This window comes from Schistocerca cancellata, chromosome 7 (genome assembly GCF_023864275.1).
Source record: "Schistocerca cancellata isolate TAMUIC-IGC-003103 chromosome 7, iqSchCanc2.1, whole genome shotgun sequence".
In the NCBI taxonomy this organism is placed as follows: Eukaryota; Metazoa; Arthropoda; class Insecta; order Orthoptera; family Acrididae; genus Schistocerca; species Schistocerca cancellata.
In genome coordinates this window covers 131,045,553-131,065,629 of record NC_064632.1, presented here as the reverse complement: position 1 = coordinate 131,065,629, position 20,077 = coordinate 131,045,553, and the positions used below count along the sequence as shown (strand labels likewise).

The 20,077-nt window shown below is 39.0% G+C and overlaps 1 protein-coding gene across 3 annotated transcripts in view; it reads left to right on the top strand.

The window, feature by feature from the left end:
• LOC126092590 (anoctamin-1-like) overlaps positions 1 to 20,077 on the top strand; it is a 266,356-nt gene that overhangs the window by 86,026 nt on the left and 160,253 nt on the right. The window contains exon 1 of one of the 3 annotated variants that reach the window (XM_049908282.1): positions 14,080 to 14,223. The exons of the other annotated variants lie outside the window; for them this stretch is intronic. The gene's annotated coding sequence lies outside the window, so the exon portion shown is untranslated. Of the gene's footprint in view, positions 1 to 14,079; positions 14,224 to 20,077 lie in introns of those variants that run through there. 3 annotated transcript variants of the gene reach the window in all.

Below are 20,077 nucleotides of genomic sequence, written 5' to 3'. Positions count from 1 at the left end.
ATATAGAGGAAACGCAGTAAAGAGGAAAATTTAACATTGTTTATATGGGCTTTTAGTCGGGACAAAAAAAAAACAAAAAAAAAAAAAAAAAAACGGACGTAACATAGAGGAAAACATTATATGGAGGAATGTTATAAAGAGGTTTCACTGTATCTACAAAAATGAGCTAAGAGGGTGTACTTCTTCCTTCTAGTGACTCGCCATCAACTTTTGTGTCACTTCTGCAACACAGTCCATTACATGTTTAATTTTTATGAGTTATGAACTGACTGCTGTGGGAGAAGGAGGGCGGGGGGGGGGGGGGGGGGGGGGCTTGTCTCAGCAGCCAGTATGCTACTAGCTGATTGCAAGCTTCCACTCTCAGCATCCTCAGCTCAGGGGCTGCTGCTGAATGGAACTTGTTTATCTTTGAGGAGTGTGGTGACATCTCACTGCACTGCATCACTAAGGCTCTTGGCCAGATACAAAATGTCAATGTCTGTTGAAAAAGTTTATTGTACTGCTAGCAATATTTTACATGCATGCGCTATTTGTAGCACTTCAGTCAGAGAGGAGGTTGGACTACTGTAAGGCTTGCATGTGGGCATCCTTGTCCAGGGTTAAGTGGATCACCACTCTATGTATTAAATTTTCCACACATGATTTAACTCACTTGTGAATTTACATTTTCAACTCAACTTCTGCAAATCTACAGTCCACAAGATGCATAACTTTCAGTGGATGGCTTATACTTAGAATTAATTAAGAATTTAAACCTTGCCGCCACCACATGCATTTCAATGAAAAAAATGAGCAAAGAATATAGAGAATACAGTGGAACTTTGTTAACATGTGCCTCCCATAACATGCAATTCACATATCAAGCAAAACAAATTGTAATGTTTCACGTAATGAGTAATAACAATTTAGTGTGATGTCACCAGCTGTTTGCATTTGGTGGGAGAAATGTTCAACAATATGAACACCTTTCATTGTCGGCAGCAGTATATGAACGATGTCTTTAGTATGTACTGCAGTCTGGGTCTAGCGCTCTTTTCTGCTACCATCTTAGTGCAGCTTGTGGCCACACATGTTTCTAAACTTGTGTTCACAAAGTGTTTTTTTTGAGTGCAAATTTTAATAACCTTTGTAGAAATGTCCCCCGAATATAAAGTAACAAGATGATGACCAGAAGAGAAAGAAAATGACCTCAAAAATGAAACATAAAATCATTGAGAAATGTGAATGTGGTGTGAGCACTGGTGATTTAGCACGCACATACAGTCAGTCTACATCAACTATTTGCACTATCCTCAAGAATAAAGACAAGATTAAGGAGGAAGATGATTCAAAGGAAGTGACAAAGAGTATCTAAACAACAGTTTCATATTCTGGATAATGTTGAAAAGTTGATCCTTATATGGATAAATGAAAGCAAATGCAACATGACACGGTTAACGAGAACATCATTTGTGAGAAGGCAAGAATGATTTTCGCTGACCTTGCCAAGAAGATGCCAGGATTATCAGTGGACAAAGAAGCCATTGGTGGTTTTGAGAAGTTTAAGAGAAAAACCAGTACCAATAGTGTTGTGAGAAAGGCAAAGCAGCCAGCTCTGACACAAAGGCAGTAGAGAACTTTATCAGGAACTTCAAGATGCTCATAAATTCTAAGGGTTACCTGCCACAACAGGTTTTTAATTGTGATGAGATGAGTCTGTTGTGGGTAAAGATGCCGAAGCATACCTTTATAACAGCAGAGGAGAATGCATTGATTGGTCACAAGCCAGTGAAACACCATCTCACACTGCTATTCTGTGCCAATGTAAGTGACAATTTGAAAATTAAACTGCTACTTCTTTGTTGTTGTTGTTGTTGTCTTCAGTCTAAAGACTGATTTGATGCGGCTCTCCATGCTACTCTACTCTGTGCAGGCCTTCTCATCTCCAAGTAAATACTGCAACCTACATCCTTCTGAATCTGTATTCATCTCTTGGTCTCCCTCTATGATTTTTACCTTCCATGTTTCCCTACAATACTAAATTGGTGATCTCTTGGTGCCTGAGAACCTGTCCTATCAACCGATCCCTTCTTCTAGTCAAGTTGTGCCACAAATTCCTCTTCTCTCTGGTTCTGTTCAGTACTTCCTCATTAGTTACGTGATCTACCCATCTAATCTTCAGCATTCTTCTGTAGCACCAAATTTCAAAAGTGTTTATTCTCTTTTTGTCCAAACTGTTTTCGTCCATATTTCACTTCCATACGTGGCTACACTCCATACAAAAACTGTCAGAAAAGACTTCCTGACGCTTAAGTCTATACTCGATGTTAACAAATTTCTCTTCTTCAGAAATGCTTTCCTCACCGTCGCCAGTCTACATTTTATATCCTCTCTACTTTGACCATCATCAGTTATTTTGCTGCTTGTTTATTTAAATGTGATGTGGAGGTCCAGCCACAAGGCTTCGGTGACATGTGATCTTTTTTGTGATTGTATCAGTGAAGTGTTTGGTCCTTCAGTGAAAAATATTTGCTTGAGATGGATCTGCCACTCCATGTCTTGCTTGTCATGAACAATGCTCCTCCCCATTTTCCAGGCCTACAAGATGACCTCTTTGAAGAATTTTGATTCATCAGTATCCAATTTCTGCCTTCCAACACCACTCCATTACTCCAGCTTATGGACCAGTAGATGATTTCTAACTTTAAGAAGCTCTATACTCTAGCACTCTTCAAGCTTTTATTTATTTTTTGAGGTGACTGAAGCTATAAATCTCACTTACAGAGAGTTTTAGAAATATCACTTCAGCATCATTGCCTGATCTTGGGTTACCAAGAGAACTCTCAAATCTGGTTAGAAGCAGCTCTGGCTGCAGTGCATTGTCAAATGTGACTCTGAGGCATTTGAGTGAGTATCTGTGGTGCCTGATGTGACTCTGAGGCATTTGAGTCAGTATCTGTGGTGCCTGTAGTAATTGAGATTGTGTCTTTGGCCAAGAGCATGGGGCAAGAAGAGGATAACAATGATGGAAGATCACAGCCAAGAAATGAGCAACGAAGAGCTTGTGGAGTTGCAGTGTTTCACAGCAGAAAGTTGTGGAGAGGAGTTCTTCAGAGGAGGAGGAGGAGGAGGAGGCAGTAACAGAAAAGCAGCAACCTTCTGGCTAGTAAGAGAAATGCTGAAAGCATGGGAATCGGTTGCATCATGTATTGAAAATCATCACCCAAATAAAGCAATGGCTACACGCGCTACAAATTTATTTGACAGTAATGCTGTGTCATATTTTCACTAAGTGTTGAAGCTTTGGCAGAAACAAATAACTGTACATAGCTTCTTAGCAAAAAAATTAAGTTATGTATCATGAATAATAAAGTACATAATACTGTATGTATAATTTCTTTTGAATAAATGGCATGAATAACGTAAAGCTTTTAGTACTTCTGCATGGAATGCATTATCATATTGTACATTAATTTATATGGGAGAAATTGTTTCGCATAATGAGTGTTTTTGCACATTGAGTAAGGTTCTGGAACAAATTATGCTCGCTATGCAAGATTCCACTGTATTTCAAACAATAGCATCACAGCATAACTGCTGATCTGACAACACCAAAAAGCACCACTGGCAATGTGGACATTCAATATCATATACATATCTGGAGTCTCATTAAATACTGAAATGCCAGAAAAGCTGGCTGTGTCTGCGATTGATGCAGCATTGAATTAGTTAAGTGGCTATTGGCACTGTTCAATAAATTTAGCAACCACCCGAGTGCTTGGTGAACCAGAACTACGATGGTCTGGTCATCAGTACTGTAACTCTCACTTAGTATCAACAACATTTATTAGACACAATTATATTTCAATAACAACTAATGAAAATTGTCTATTAGTCTGTGAAACCAAACAGCAATAATTCTCAGCGGAAATTCATATGAACCAAAATACAAGATGATATGAAACAGTTCCTAATCAAGTCTGAATAACACCCAAGCCCCACTTGGTCACTACGGACACATTTAGTAAGTATGAGATGAAACAGAGTTCCATTAAGCCTGATGGTGGTGGAAACTGCACATTCATTAGTTGAAGTACTATGCTACAGACTTAAACTGGTCTGGTGCACACAGATATAAACTGGTTCCGGTAAACTGTCACAGTTGTCAGACCACACTTGTAGTAGTGAGTCACATAAAAGCAAACTGAGGAAGAAACCTTCTTTTGGTGGCCTTATATTTGCTCACTATAGAAATTACCATGATCAGCCAGTAGTGTTGGCAGTACACCTGCCACAGCACTCTCACAGATATGGATGGCATTATATGTATTGATACATCTGTATCTTCCATTTGAAAGTCAAGTGGGGTTACTAAACGTAAAAACCTACTTACAAAGTTTCAAGAATCAGGATGAATTTTAAAAAAATAGAAATATACTATGAACCCCCATGTACTGCACCTGTAGGGACCACAAAAATAAGATTAGGGCAGTTATAGCAAGCACTCCGTACACTAATGGATCAGGAGTAAACCATAGTATGTAGTGCAATGTGAGGTACCCTCCGTTGTGTATTTTGCAATGGTTTTCAGAATATGGTTGCATATGTAGACATAGACACTTCCAAGTTTTAGTTCTCATTGTTGAAGATGGTGACCACCATTGTAGAATTCTGTCAGGGAACAAAAGGTAATCTATGCAGTATCTAATGTATTTGTTAAAGGAAAGAAAGTTAGTGTGTTAATAAAATATAATTAATTTTGCAATATCCGTTGACAGATCAAATCATAGTGCTGGGGTCCATTATTGTACATCATTCATCTAGAAGAGTGCAGCAAGTCAGTTTGTCATTGATTCAGTTGGTGGAGAGGAGATCTGTGTAATGAGTATTCACTAAAAGCCATACTCAACACAACAAATGTGTTATCTTAAAATAAATGACCAGTTCTTATATTATTAATTTACTCGCTGCAGAATAGTTCTGTACCCAAATAATACAACATTAATTAAACATTAATTATTGCACACTACTCCAATCTGAATGATTTATGATGCAGCATCATGGTAATGATGGAAAAGTATACCAATTAGTTTCATCCAGTTCCATTAAAAAGGAATGATACCAACGCTGTAGGCATTGCATTTAATTCGTATATCCCCTGTTATGTTAATGAAACAGACAAACTCTTAGGCTTTCATGTTGACCAAAGACTCATTATGTGAATTTATAAAGGAAATATATCCTTGAATATTGCTCATCAGTATGGCTTCCATACCAGAGAGGATTGATAGAGGAAATAGAGAAGAGCCAAAGAAGCACAGTGTGTTTCATTTCAGGTTCATTTACTAAGCATGAAAGCATCACAGAGATGATCAACCAACTCCAGTGAGAGATGATCAACCAACTCCAGTGGCAGACGATGCAAGAGATGTGTTGTGCATCACGGTGTGGTTTACTGTTAAACTTCTGGGAGCGTATGTTCATAGAAGAGTCAACAGATATATGACTTCCTCCTGTATATATCTTGTGAAGAGGCCACGAATATAAAATTAGAGTAATTGACGCGCATATGGAGGCTTATTGGCAGTCATTCTTCCAGTGAACCATTTGAAACTGGAACAGGAAAGGGGAGAATTGACAGTGGTACACAAAATATCCTCCGTCACACACTGCAAGGTGGTCTGCAGTGTGTAGCGGGAGATGTAGAAATTTATGTGCCAAATTGTCATTTGTGATCTGTTTGCTTGAGGGTCTGTGACAGTGAAGCATTGCAAATTTTTGCAGTTTTTTTCACTCTCATTTGACTTTTGGAGTACTTTTTTGTTCTTGAAAACACATAAGCAGTATTAAGTTTACACAGCTCTAACTAAACGTGAACTCTTAGTACAATGAAAATTTTAGGAATATATGAATGTCTCTTCCTGATCATTTTTATGTACAATTCATAACATTAGTTCTCACATTGACCTTCTTTTGGGAAGACAGTAAATTACATATTGATGTGCCAGTCCATGCCTGGAAATTGTGTGTGATCTATCTTACTTAGATGCTTGAAATTTTAAGTACACTTTAATAACATGTCTGTCTAAAAAAGTAGGTTACAATCATGTCATTTCAGCTGCAAGTTTTTATTCTAGATATATTTACATCTCGTAAACAAAATTAAGGTCATTTTTTTATAATTAGTCAGTCAGAAGCGGCTGAAGATAGTGGTCGTGTGTGTGTGAGGTGTGGTTGCTTGTGTGAGTGTGTGTGTTCCCTTTATCTTTATGGAGAGTAGCACACTACGCTTTTCATAATATTGTTGATATTCCAACCTAGACGTTCCATTGCTTAAAATAAAGTAGAATGTTTTTATATAGTTACTTTACGGAATATTAATGTTTGTGAAACGTATACACATGTTAGATAAACTACAGTAATGTACCAAAAAACATTTTAATTTTGTGTGACTTACTTGTGTTTCTTGTTCTATTTAATCACCACTATAATTAATAAGCAGCTTTTTTAAAAGAATTAATCTGATAGTTGTAGCATGTGTACCTAATCTGTTTATTTAATATAACTGGATGGATTAAAAAATCTACTCACCAAGCAGCAGCAGGGAAAACACATTTAGAGGTTAAAGAAATGTGCATGCTTTCTTAGCCAGTGGCTCACTGTTCTGGCAGAAGGATTGAAGGAGAAGGAAGATGAGTGAAGAAAAAGGACTGGCGAGGTTTAGGAAATGGATAGAGTTCAAAAAAGCCACCCAAAAGCACAGGTCAGTGGATGAGGTGGGTAAGTCTTCCCTGATAGGGGTTCTGGGCAACTTTTCTGAGCTCTCCCCATTTATTAAACCTCACCAGTCTTTTGCCTGCCTTCCTCCTTCCTTTCCCTTCAGGCCTTCTGCCAGAAGAAGGAGCCACGGCCTTGGAGAGCTTGCACTTTTCTTTACCTTTATATGTGTTTTCTCCTGCCACTGCTTATTATGTAAATAACACAAAAATTAAGGAAGGGATAACTTGCACATAACGTTTCTGAAAATATGTAGTGTGAACAAAGCATGATTTCTAACATTTACAGTTGACCCTTCATTTAAGGAGAAAGATTGTAAAGACAGAGTAAAAGACTGACAGTTCAAATGTAGCAAAGTAAAACAATAAAGAGCAAGTGGGTAGAAAGGAACGTACTTTTAATATACTTAACCAAAATGTAAGAAGCCTCTTAAATATGAAAAGCAAATGGAGTACCTGCACATTTACTGTGTTTCATAGAACCACTAGGAAATCACATAAACATAACATTGGACATATACAAGTTAGGAAAGGAAATATTGCACTGAGTTGCTGTTGACATTCCTTGTCACTTTAATGAAAATAGAATTAGATATGTCAATAGTTGTACAACCTCCAAGAGAAAATATTCAAATTTTTAAAAAAATAAAAGAAAAAATGGGGAAATGTTTTAATATTATTTAATAACAATGATTGTGTATTGTACATATACTTTAAAGTTCATTTTGTGACAAATTGTGTTGACTTTGCACTTTGAGTATGCCTAAATGTTCACACAGTACCATTCTCAGTGATAAAGGTCGAAGTCCAATTTTCTGCTGTAATGTAATGTAATTCCTTCACAACTGTTTTGTGGATTAATTTAGTAAACTAAATACCTCTCATTCATGTCACATGAATGGACATTCATTAATTACTGTAGTGTGTGTATCATGAAGTTTTCTGTCATACGCCTCTGCCTCCTAACAAATTTATTGATTCATTGTACATCGGTGAAAGTTCTTTATTATGCTACAGTCTACATTACATGATATATGTGGAAGTATATTGCTTGTTGCTTTGGTGACTGCCGGAGTATTGCTTTGATGACTGCCAGAGTATTGCTTTGATGACTGCCAGAGTATCAGTCTGTTTTTTGATATGTTGTTAACATTTTTTCATGATATATGCCTGAAAACCAGAGACATTTTGTTTTATTTTTATTTTTTTCCTGCCACTGAAGCTGTTACGTATTTGTTCTCCTTAATATGTACCTGCTGCTAATGCTTCTCATGTATAGAATTGCCATCTCCTCTGACTAAAATAATCTGATCATCAATCAGAACCGATAAATTTTCATACTGTGATTTGGTTTGAAACATTTTTTCCTTTTCCTTGTTTAGTGATCAACATGTAACAACCAACTGCATAATTGTTATTATTTTCTTTATTAAATAACCAGACAGCAATGACCAAGTGTTTGGATAACACTAAAAATCACTCACGCTCACATTGTGTTCTCTGGATATCTTCATGGAGGTGGACAATCAGTTAGTTTTTTAGTTAAGTTATATTTTCCATGGGTCACTTTGTACAATATATCTTAATGATACAAGGTTTATAATATACCTCTGCCTTCTAACACATTTCTTAATTTTGCATCTGTGTAGGTACTTATCCCTGCTGTTATCATCAGGTCAGTATGACAAGAAAAGGAATTTGTTCTATCCAACAATCTAATCAAATCCAACGCACTTTATGTGGGACCTGTTTGCAAGACAGCATTCACGACACAGCTGTAGATCCTCACGGTGAGATTTACATGGAAGTCATGTCAACTTTCCCGTCACCGGTGGAGCAGCACACCCTCCACACACTTAGCGGCGCGACAACTAACGCCTTCTCCGAGACCAGCTATAGTTCACAGTTCCATCCGCTTCAAAATTCACAGAATGTACAAATTTCATACAGAAGCAAGTGAATGACGACCAAGCAGACCAACAAAATTATCTGATCGAACTTTCGATCTTGCTTTGAACGGACTGAGGTCTGGGGTCCTGGGAGGCCAAGCATGACGAAAGTGGCGGCTGAGCACACAACACGTGCAAGAGATCTTTCATGTGTCTAGCAATATGGGGTGTTTCCCCCCCCCCCCCCCCCCTCCCAAGACCAAAGTCAAGACTTGTTTAATATAAACATTAGATTAAGCACTATTTACATCCCTGAGTCTAAATATTTTGATGAATTCTAGGAGGAGTGACTAACAAAGCACCCCTTTATTTTGTTTTTATATAGGTTGGGATGCTCAGTTTGCTGCATAATGTTTAATGCCAGCATGTCATAAACTTCTGCAAAAGAATATAAATCTCCATTCATAAACGTAGACAGAGAAGCTTAGTCTGTATTGATATTATTTTTACCTCTAGTTTGTGATTGTAGAATGTACTGTCCATGTTAAATTCACTGTTGTTATTAACTTAAAATATCATACATCTAAGATTTCCTATGTCCTTGAGGAGGTTTCTGCAAGATATTTTTACTGCACAGTTCTGTAAAATTAATACTTTTTTATCGTAGCAGCAGTGCCTCAGAAGATTATACCACAGGGCAGTACATGCACAGTATATAAGCCATCCCATCTGCAGATCACCACAGAGAATGAGGTTTCTACATGTAAACAGACAGATCTGAACTCTTTGGTTAATTTATCCCACCTGCTGGGGCAGCTCAATTTATTATTCATCAGGATCACTAGGAACTTCACATGTGGATTATCATCTATTGTATGCATCTTGATCTCTCTGTATAGCACCTATAACCCATTTTTATTGTTTGGAATTGTGAGGTCAAAGGTTAACTGTGAATCAGTTCTAAGCTGGCTCTATTATTCTTTGGTCTTTTTCTGGTATGGATGTGTTTGACACTATCAGCACTACATGCATCATCAGAAAACATCGTTTTTGAAATGTCTTCCAATGTCCTGGGTAAATTATTTATCTAAAGTCAAGAACAAGAGAGGTCCAAGCACCAACCTTGTGAGGCACCATGTTTAACGCTTCCCCATATCACAAGTTTCAAGTTTTGAACGTTGTGTAACAACCTAAGTTCTAACAAGGGTGTGGGGCAGGGAAATAGGATAAGATCTTGAGTGCTGCTGCAAAGGGATGTGAGGGGAAGGATGTTCATGTGTCAGCTAGAAAGGCTGCCAGTTTTTAGCCATCCATGCTCCACGTGCACAGTTGATCAACAGCTACGACACAAACTGACATGTAAGGAACAAAATTTCATGAAAGCACATCATACAGATGCTTATGTTCACGACTCTTTACATTATTAATTTATCATTGACACACATAAAACAAGACATCACCATGTTACTAGATCACAGGTTGCTGAGTAGGTCACCCATTGTTGTGTCCACCAGTGCCGGTGCTGTGGCAAAGTATAGTTACACTATGTGATCGAAAGTATCCGGACACCTGGCTGAAAATGACTTACAAGTTCCTGGTGCCCTCCATCGGTAATGCTGGAATTCAGTATGGTGTTGGCCCACCCTTAGCCATGATAACAGCTTCCACTCTCGCAGGCATACGTTCAGTCAGGTGCTGGAAGGTTTCTCGGGGAGTGGCAGCATATTCTTCATGGAGTGCTGGACTGAGGAGAGGTATCAATGTCAGTCGGTGAGGCCTAGCATGAAGTCGGCATTCGAAAATATCTCAAAGGTGTTCTACACGATTCAGGTCAGGACTCTGTATTGGGCAGTCCATTACAGGGACGTTCTGTAACTCCGCCACAGGCCGTGCATTATGAACAGGTGCTAGATTATGTTTAAAGATGCAATCGCCATACCCGAATTGCTCTTAAACAGTGGAAAGCAAGAAGGTGCTTAAAACATCAATGTGGGCCTGTGCTGTGATAGTGCCACACAAAACAAGGTGTGCAAGCCCTCTCCATGGAAAACACGACCAGACCATAACACCACTGCCTCCAAATTTTACTGCTGGCACTACACACATTGGCAGATGATGTTCACTGGGCATTTGCCATTCCCACACCCTGCCATCGGATAGCCACATTATGTACTGTGATTCGTCACTTCACATAACTTTTTTCCACTGTTCAATTGTCCAATGTTTACACTCCTTACACCAATTCCTGTTTGATGGTCTGGATAGATGTCTGCCTATTACGCATTATGACCCTCTTCAACTATCGGCCGTCTCTGTCAGCCAACAGACAAGGTTGGCCTGTACACTTCTGTGCTGTACGTGTCCCTTCACGTTTCCACTTCACTATTACATTGGAAACAGTGGATCTTGGGATGTTAGGAGTGTAGAAATCTCGTGTAAAGACATATGACAAGTGACACCCAATTACCTGACGACGTTCGAAGTCCTTGAGTTCCGCGGAGCGCCCCATTCTGCTCTCTCATGATGTCTAATGGCTACTGAGGTTGCTGATATGGAGTACCTGGCAGTAGGTGGCAGCACAATGCACCTAATATGAAAGACGTATGTTTTTGGGGATGGCCAGATACTTTTGATCATATAGTGTATGTTGCAATTTAATTCACGTGTACTAATACATTGTAAATCTCCGATGATGACTTGTTCCAATGAGTTAAAAATAAAAATGCTCTGGGAGGTGCCAGAATGCCATTCCGGCCATAATTAAGTCCCATCTTCACTCCAGTTTTGTTTTCTATTATATTTTTATGGTTTGTGGAATCAAAGACCTTGGGAAGATCTTAGAAAATGCCAACAGGATATTTTTTTGTTTAGCTCTAGCAGCACTAAAAGTGTGACAGAATATATTCCTTTCTTAGTACAGAAACCATTATGGATAACAAACTGAGCTGTCGGTAAGAGGTTATTCTCAGGAAGGTGGTTCAGTATTTCGTGGTAAGTTATTATCTTTCATGTTTGAGAACACAGGGAAGAAGGAGATGGGCTGTAATCCAAGCCCACTTGTTTATCTCCACTTTTATCCCATGGAAATTTTGCATAGCTCTTCTTGTGTACATGTGTCATCTGCTAATTTTATCAATAAAATGTGCTCTATATATTTGCTTAAAGCATTGAAAGGCTTGTAGATAAACAGAACTGGCAGATGATTCAGCAGCTGTTCATGAACAACTGTTACTTCTTATTTATATAAAAGTACAGAGGTAACTACTTATTGTAAACAGTTATCTGCATAGTTTTGCAGTTGAACTAATTCCACAGTGTACACCATTTCCTAAGGTAGTAAAAAAAGATTCACAGTTCCGAGATCCAGGCATTCAAATTATTTATGTCCGAAGTTAGTAATGGTGTGTGCCTGTCCACTGGTGACAGAACCTCATGTGAGCCTGAAGTTTTAGAAAGTATGTCGACTCATTAAGAGGCCTAGTGAATAAAGCCATTCAAGAATTACAGTAAAGACTGAAGAGCAGGATGTCATGGGAATTAAAGATATCTCGAAGAAGATACATAAATAATGAGCAGCATTTATTCTAATATTTGATGCATTAACTTTGCCATATTTAAAAACTAAGTTCATCACATTGTCTATGATTCCCTATGTATGTAATCAGGTGATGTGCTCCAAACGTCTGTATTGTCAGTGTGATATGCCAGCTGTGGATGTGTATAAACTATTAGAGCTTTTACAAGATTAGTAGTCAGGCATGCAATACAATAAATGATCACTAAATTAATATTACTTTCTGAAAAAGTTAAAAGGTGAAAAATTCTCAGCAGCTATATTCTTACTCAGAATGGCACCTGTACCTGCAGTTATATCCTTAGTGATAGACGTGAAATAAGGTCTTGTCATTTCCTCTCCACCATGAATAAAACTGCATATAACAGCATACTGTTGCTAATCTGTTATGAAGCTTCCACCATCAACAGAGCTGCACACTACAGGAAAAACACATGGGTCCTATGCTCTTAGCCATTTTAACACTGATCTTGTTTGAATGAAAATCGGGATCTTCCATAAGGAACCAATAACATCTTCAGTCTTCTCTTACTGACATGAAGAAAGATAATGGGCAAAGAAATATCTCTGATGGTTCACTTACTACAAAGGGTCATGCACTGTTGGGGCACATTCCGATTATCTCCTAAATGTGACTTCTGCTGCTCATGTATTCCAGAATGTCCATTGAAACTAAGTATATAAAGTAATTGCAAGCTCTCTATATTCATTATCTTTTTGGAAAACAAAATCAAAATTTTTAGAACTTTGCTATGAAAAGTCTACGTTTTGTAAACACTGTTAAACAGAATTTTTGTGATAGCTTTCCAAAAGTCACAATGCCTTGCAGAACAGTTGCTGTGATTACACGACTATATAATAATAATTTCAAATAGAAATGCAGTCATGAACAGAAAGCTTCTTAATATCACTGGCAATGGAAATTGCATGTAATATTCCCAGCAAGACTTCAGATATCAATATCTGACACTTTACATTTCAGAATGACGATATTGCTCTCTATGAAACAAAAATTTTCCACTTTCTGCTATTTAATTTATGACATATTAGAAAACCAGTTGCTGATAAGACTGTGCGTGAACTGTTGTTAGTTTATAATTTTAGCAGCCTAGTCCCTACAGCAGTGACACATGGGGAAAATAATTCTTTGAAACAGTCATGTTGAAATAGTCTAAGTTCCCCGGCCTGTTTCTTTTACTCTTTTCTGTACGTGACTGTAATCAGACCTGCATTTTTTCTGTTAACTAGAAGTTATCTGTTCATTGGAATTGATGTCACGCATCATAAAAGGTGGAAATAATTTGATTCAAAATTATAGTATCTGACAGAAAAACTGTTAACCAATAATTATTTTATCTCCGAGTGCTGAAAATGACTCTGAACTAAACCAGAAACATTTTAGAACTTTTTTCGCCGCAGCGGTTTTGCGGCCACGCGTGTGAGATGAAATCGGAGCACATAAAAGTGTAGTCATCCACTCAGGTACAGCACATCATTCAAAGCAAGATCGAAAGTTCGATCAGATAATTTTGTTGGTCTGCTTGGTCGTCATTCACTTGCTTCTATTATTGTTTGAAAATAAAATTAACGATTGCCTTCCAGAAGAAGTAAATCTTCAAAATAGCGAATACTTCTAGCTGTTCTATCGTGATGCAAATGATTAACAAACTGTGGCTGAGAGAGCGCAACGTTGTTACCACAGTCCAGTCTAACTTCAGACTGTGGTGTGACTGTGCGTGGCCGAGGGAGGCTGTACTGCTGATTCGTAATAGGTATCCCGTGGTCCGAAGCTGCAGCGCCTCTAGCGGATGGAACTGTGAACTATAGCTGGTCTCGGAGAAGGCGTTAGTTGTCGCGCCGCTAAGTGTGAGGTGGGCGTGCTGCTCCACCGGTGACGGGAAAGTTGACATGACTTTCATGTAAATCTCACCGTGAGAATCTACAGCTGTGTCGTGAATGCTGTCTTGCAAACAGATCTCACATAAAGTGCGTTGGATTTGATTAGGTATGTAAACATCTCGTTGTTGAAGAGAAACTAAGTGCGAAGGTAGCAGATTTTGTGTCCGGAGACACATGCGAGCAGCGCTCACAGTGCTAAATTGATTTGTATAGCTCCAGCAGTTTCTTCTTCATCTCGTCAGACTAGAGTGTACATCGCAAGAAACGCATCAAACAAATCGTTTTCTTAGTGTGTCCGCTATGATATAACCTTAAATGTACATAAACAAGAAGTCGTACTGTCTGACAGAAAGGTGATGTTCTTTGAATGGGCTGTGACTTTTTGTTTGCTGGTATGATATCCTGCAGGAGGAAGATGTATGCTGCTTTATAAAACGCAAGTAGTAATAAAGCAAGGATATTCAGCGTTCAGAGGAGATGTATTCATGTTCCATGTTAATGATTTCCATTTTATGTACGGTACTTGAGCATGAGTAATTTATTGACGCTGCTTCGCTGGCATGAGTAAAATAAGTTATGGATTTTTTTGGATAAGGTGGAGGTGGCATAATATTTAGCTTCATTTTTTATGTCGAGTTTTCGTTACCCCAACTCCTTTGTGGCAGATTTGTACGAAAATTGTAGGTGAGAAGTTGTATGTTAAACGGAACAGTGTTACGGTTGTACAGTGTTTCGCCTCGCGCATTCCACCGTTTGATGTGTTGGCCTTGACTGGCAAATGCTAGCATGCCGGCTTGCAACTTCCTTCTTCGTGGGTATCCAAAACTATTTTGGTTTGCAGACAGAGCAAAATAACTGTATTATATCGCTTCGTGTACAGTGTGTGAGCGTATGACGCCTCTTTGTTTCGTGCTTTTCTCCAGCGGATCAACGTTGGAATTCTCGGATCATGAGACGAAAACGGTTCAAAACTTAACGTAAACGTAGCATGAGTGTTTAGAGGTACCTCTTGAGGCTAGTGCGGAGCAATGGTTGCTGTTTATTGACACATTCACCGTCCGGTGAGACCGCGATCTCTGCGTCATTGCCGCACTTAGTCATTTCCGACAAGGTCGTGTGAGGCCGGTTTGTTGCCATTAACGCCTGCTGAAAATCTAAACACAATATATAATGTTCTGCCTTGTCAGAGCTAGGATGCAGAGATAAGCATCTTGTTAGTTAGATGCTTAAAGTCTGCCCTGCCATCTCATTAAAATTATCTAAGGTCAAGGCGAAAAGTAGTTGATTTTTCGATTATTGTGGCTTTCAAGTGAACTTGCACCTAGTGTTTGGGGCGCTCTTCCAGTGCATTGAGAATGCCTTTACAGAAATTAACTGACATTCAGATCCCAGAATATCAGATTAGCTGAATCTGACGATACCAGATGTCGGCTTCGTCCTGTGGCGTAATATTGTGGGGTTATGTCTGTTCGTGCTGGGTGGTTATAATTAAAGTGCAGCTACTCAGAGGTCCAGTGGAGGCTGTCATTACCGTATGGCAGCGAAACTTTGTAGATATTCTAATGTCAGACTGATTTATGCTGGAAAAAAATACAGTTTTGGTTACCAAATGCAAACCTGGCGCCGTGAATGCAAGAAAGATTTATAGACATGTTTTCGTATGTAATGCATTAGGAACAGGACATGGGTAGTAGAGGTCAAACAAGTGAGAAGGGCATAACGTTGCACTTAATTTGAACACACGACGTCGACGAGATGCAGTACTGCGCCAGATTTGCAACAGGTGGCCAAAATTGGAACCAATTTTTTCCGGCGTAAATCGGTTCAGCTTTAATACATTAGGATATCAACAACGTTTCGCTGCCATACGATAATTACAGCCACCACGGGACCTTTGTGAGTAGCTGCACCACCTAGTGCTTGCCACGAAACGTGTGGAGAAAATAAAAATGCATTCATTGTATTCACCAATATTGCATTATAACAAGCTGTCCGCTAAGTCACTTGAGTTAATATTTCAGTAATCTCAGATAGACAGATATTACAGTAAACTTCACGTTCCACGTGTGTTACACGGAACTCGCATTCAAGAGGAGTTGGATTCGGATCCCCATTCAGCGATGCTAATTATCTGTGATTTTTTCTAAATCGATGCATTGAATGTCAGGATGATTTGCCTATCTGAGTTTGTCCATCTCTAATTAGTGTCATCGTCAGTTCGTCAAACCCTAATCATTTTTCCTAAGCATTATATTAACCCTCTTGACAAACGTGCAAAGTTAATGTCTCAGTTAAGGCTGTGAGCTGGATTGCTTCAACAACAAAGTACGTAGTATAATTCATTGCATTACAAACTACAGTAACTTATATGGTACGTCATCTGCATAAGTGAAACTGAAAATACTGGAATGAAAATCGGGACTCATTTATGCAATCGTGCCAATAGTGCCCCTTGCTTATAATTCTGGTCTGCATCATCATTCAATCTTAGCAATATTTCATTGTTGGACCACTTTAAAATGACATGAAGATACCACTGACAGACCAGCTGCAACTGGAGAGCTTTAAGAGATCAAATGTGTCACTTCGCACACTGTGATTGGCATGCTGTATGTTAATAGGAGCAAACGCGATGTTTGATACTCGTTAAATTTCAAGCTTTGAAACAAGTGACGATCTGTCAGTAAACACCAGTGAAGAAAAGGCTGCAGGCAGCCACATTTTTCGATTCATTCAAAATGAGTGGCTGGGTGCAGCTTTTATCTTCAGTGATGTTTGCGAAAACAACCGCGGTTTTTTTTTAAACTGTCATGGATAAAATAAACTCCATGTAGTTTTAACACTGCTATTTCATTGACCATTATCTACGCTATAATATCAGCGAGCGATGAAAAGATTTGCATAACCAACAGAGATCAAAACTGGAATCTTCGTTGTTAAGCATTATTCGGTTTGTCATATCTTTCATGCCTTCATGGGGTAAATGAGTGGCCCAGAGGACAGAGTTCTAGGGTACAAAGAAACACAGTAGAAGAAAGGAAACCGTACTAAACTGACTATAGCATACGTTGAAAGTGACCACCAATCATATCTTGGCACTTTGGGGCCCTTGTCAGCAAGTTGCTAAAGGCAGATCGAAGCTGGATTGCTGCAATCTCATCCGAAATGTTCTGCTGCGGTTCTTGAAGACTGTGAGGATTGTTGCGATACACCTTGGACTTAGGGTTCCCCCACACAAAGTAATCGCACACTGACAGATCAGGTGACGTGGTAGCCAGCTAGTGCTGCGAGCAGACTTACCTCTGATAACAACTGTCTGGCATGAAGACTGTGTATTTGTGCTCCAAGGATCGTCCGGCTGTATGGGCAGCTGCTCCGTCCCGTTGGAAGCAACTGTAAGTTTTTTCCTCCTCCCTTAATACCGTTACAGATGGTTTCAAAATCGTCTTTACTCATCCGGGCCGCAATTCATTTGGCCCTCCCTGTACTTGTCAGGTTACACATATTGAAACAATACATTCCTTTGGGAGACGGATCAGTGGTGTGTCGTTTTCAGAAATTCACATTATTTCTTAACTACATTCACTTCGTGATTCGCGTGATTAGAAATAAGCTAGAGAAATAACTTTTTGAGTAAGCACTCCTAATTACAAAGTGACAATTATTGAACTACATGATATAAAATCGTCATAACTTCTGAACGGTTTGCGTTCGAACATTCAAACTGCACGGTTGACCGCGGGACATGGTGGGAATTAGTATGGTTTGGTTTAGCGACGAAGCCCACTTTCATTTGGATGGGTTCGTCAATAATCATAATTGGCGCATTTGGGGGACTGAGAATCAGCATTTTGCGGTCGAGAAGTCTCTTCACCATCAATTGCTGACTGTATGGTGCTCAATGTCCAGTCACGGAATACTATTCCTTGAAGGCACAGCGACTATCGAACAGTACATAAAGGTTTTCGAAGATTTATTTCATCCCCATTATCCAAAGTGACCCTGATTTCGACAAGATGTAGTTCATGCAGGGTGGAGCACGATTCCATCAAACAGGGGTGTGTCAGATATCCTGGAGGAGCACTTTGGGGACCGCCTTCTGGCTCTGGGGTACCCAGAGGCCACTGGCATGGGCCTCGATTGGCCGCCATATTCTCCGGAAATGAACACACAGGACTCCTTTTTGTGGGGGCTACGTTAAAGACAAGTAGTACAGGAATAACCCCAAAACCTTTGCTGAGCTGAAGAAAGCAATTCATAAGGTCATCGACGGCATCGATGTACTGGCACTTCAGCGGGTCGTGCAGAACTTCGCTATTCGTCTCTGCCACATCATCGCCAGTGATGGTAGGCATATCGAACGTGTCGTAGCCTAAATCCGAATATCCGTAATGGCGTTTACATGTTGAATAAAGTATGTGCACGACGTAGTTTGTAACTACTTTAGTTTTTTTTCACATTGTTCAGTAACTGTCATTCTGTGCTATCGAGGCACACAGGAAAATCCGAATATCCGTAGTGGCGTTTACATGTTGAATAAAGTATGTGCACGACGTAGTTTGTAACTACTTTAGTTTTTTTCACATTGTTCAGTAACTGTCATTCTGTGCTATCGAGGCACACAGGATACCATCATTTTATTTTTTTTCTACGCACTCGCTGTTCGGCTTCGTAATTATCAATTTTTGAGGAGAAACACAGAACTTTCGCTTCAAGGAAGGGATTAATAATTTATGGTAAGGAAAAGTGTAGAAAGTGGGACACAAGTAACGACTTCGGAGCAAAATACTTACCTTTGCTGTCAACATTGTTTTCAATATAAAACTCCAACACTTTTACGGATAAGGTTTCCACCCGTGGCAAGTGAAAAGTAAGAGCAAATTAAACAATTATTATTATTATTATCAAATGCACAGTCCTTACTACTAAAGTTAGTCAGTTCACATTCTCACATCAAAACTAGGAGTACCATACTTGAAACTTAAAACATTTCAATGAAAAGTGTTTACCTTACTCGTTGTTGAAGAACAATGGTGGTGGGTTGCAACTTATACTTACAAGTACTTATTCGATGTAGCGTTCTTTAGAAGTTTCTTCTCATGTAGAACATGCTGATAGAACTCTGAACAACTCTTATCTTACTTTAACGAGAAGTTCAGTTTCCTCACAAAGTACGAAGCATGTTGCAACACAAGTGGGATTTACTATTAGAAAAACAGGCGGTTAAACAATTTACTTTTAAACCCACTTTTTTATTGCCTTCTCGTGAATTTTACCCATATGGGCTTTGGCTTATGATGATAAGACGATAAACTTATGAAATGAAATTTAAAATTGTACTGTATGATGTAAAAAAGTAAAACTGTAAAAGAAAACAAAAATAGTGACTTGAGGCTGTTCCATCATACTTAGAGAGGCACGGGACAACCAAAAAAGCAGAAACGATCCCGACACAATCTGGACACGTGGCAACCCTATTACGGATGGCTATTCGAAAGGAACAATTAAGAGCAGTATAGCATCACTAACCGTGTAAACCATGCACCATTTGGTTCCATGTTCAGTGATAGCAGTGTGTTTTGGCTACAGGTTTGCTAAGATAGCAGTTGTAGCCACACCGCTGCTGTTGAAAAAGTATTCAGTTCGTTGTACTGCATGTAGAATACAGGTTTTCTGCCGAAAACAATTGAAGAAGAAGTTCTTGTTCTTTCATAGTCGTTAATATTGATCAATCTGTACACTGAGCAAGCAATAAAGGAAACCAACAATAAATTTGCAAAGGAAATTAACGTTCAGAGAATTAAGTTTGTCACAGAGTTTTTAATTCTGTCTGAGATAGCAAAGATCTTATAACATCAGTTGAACAGAATGGAGGTCTTGAAAAAAGCTTATGTTTGAATATCAACAAAAGTAAAGCAAGGGTAATTGAATGTAATCGAATCAAATCAGGTGATGCAGAG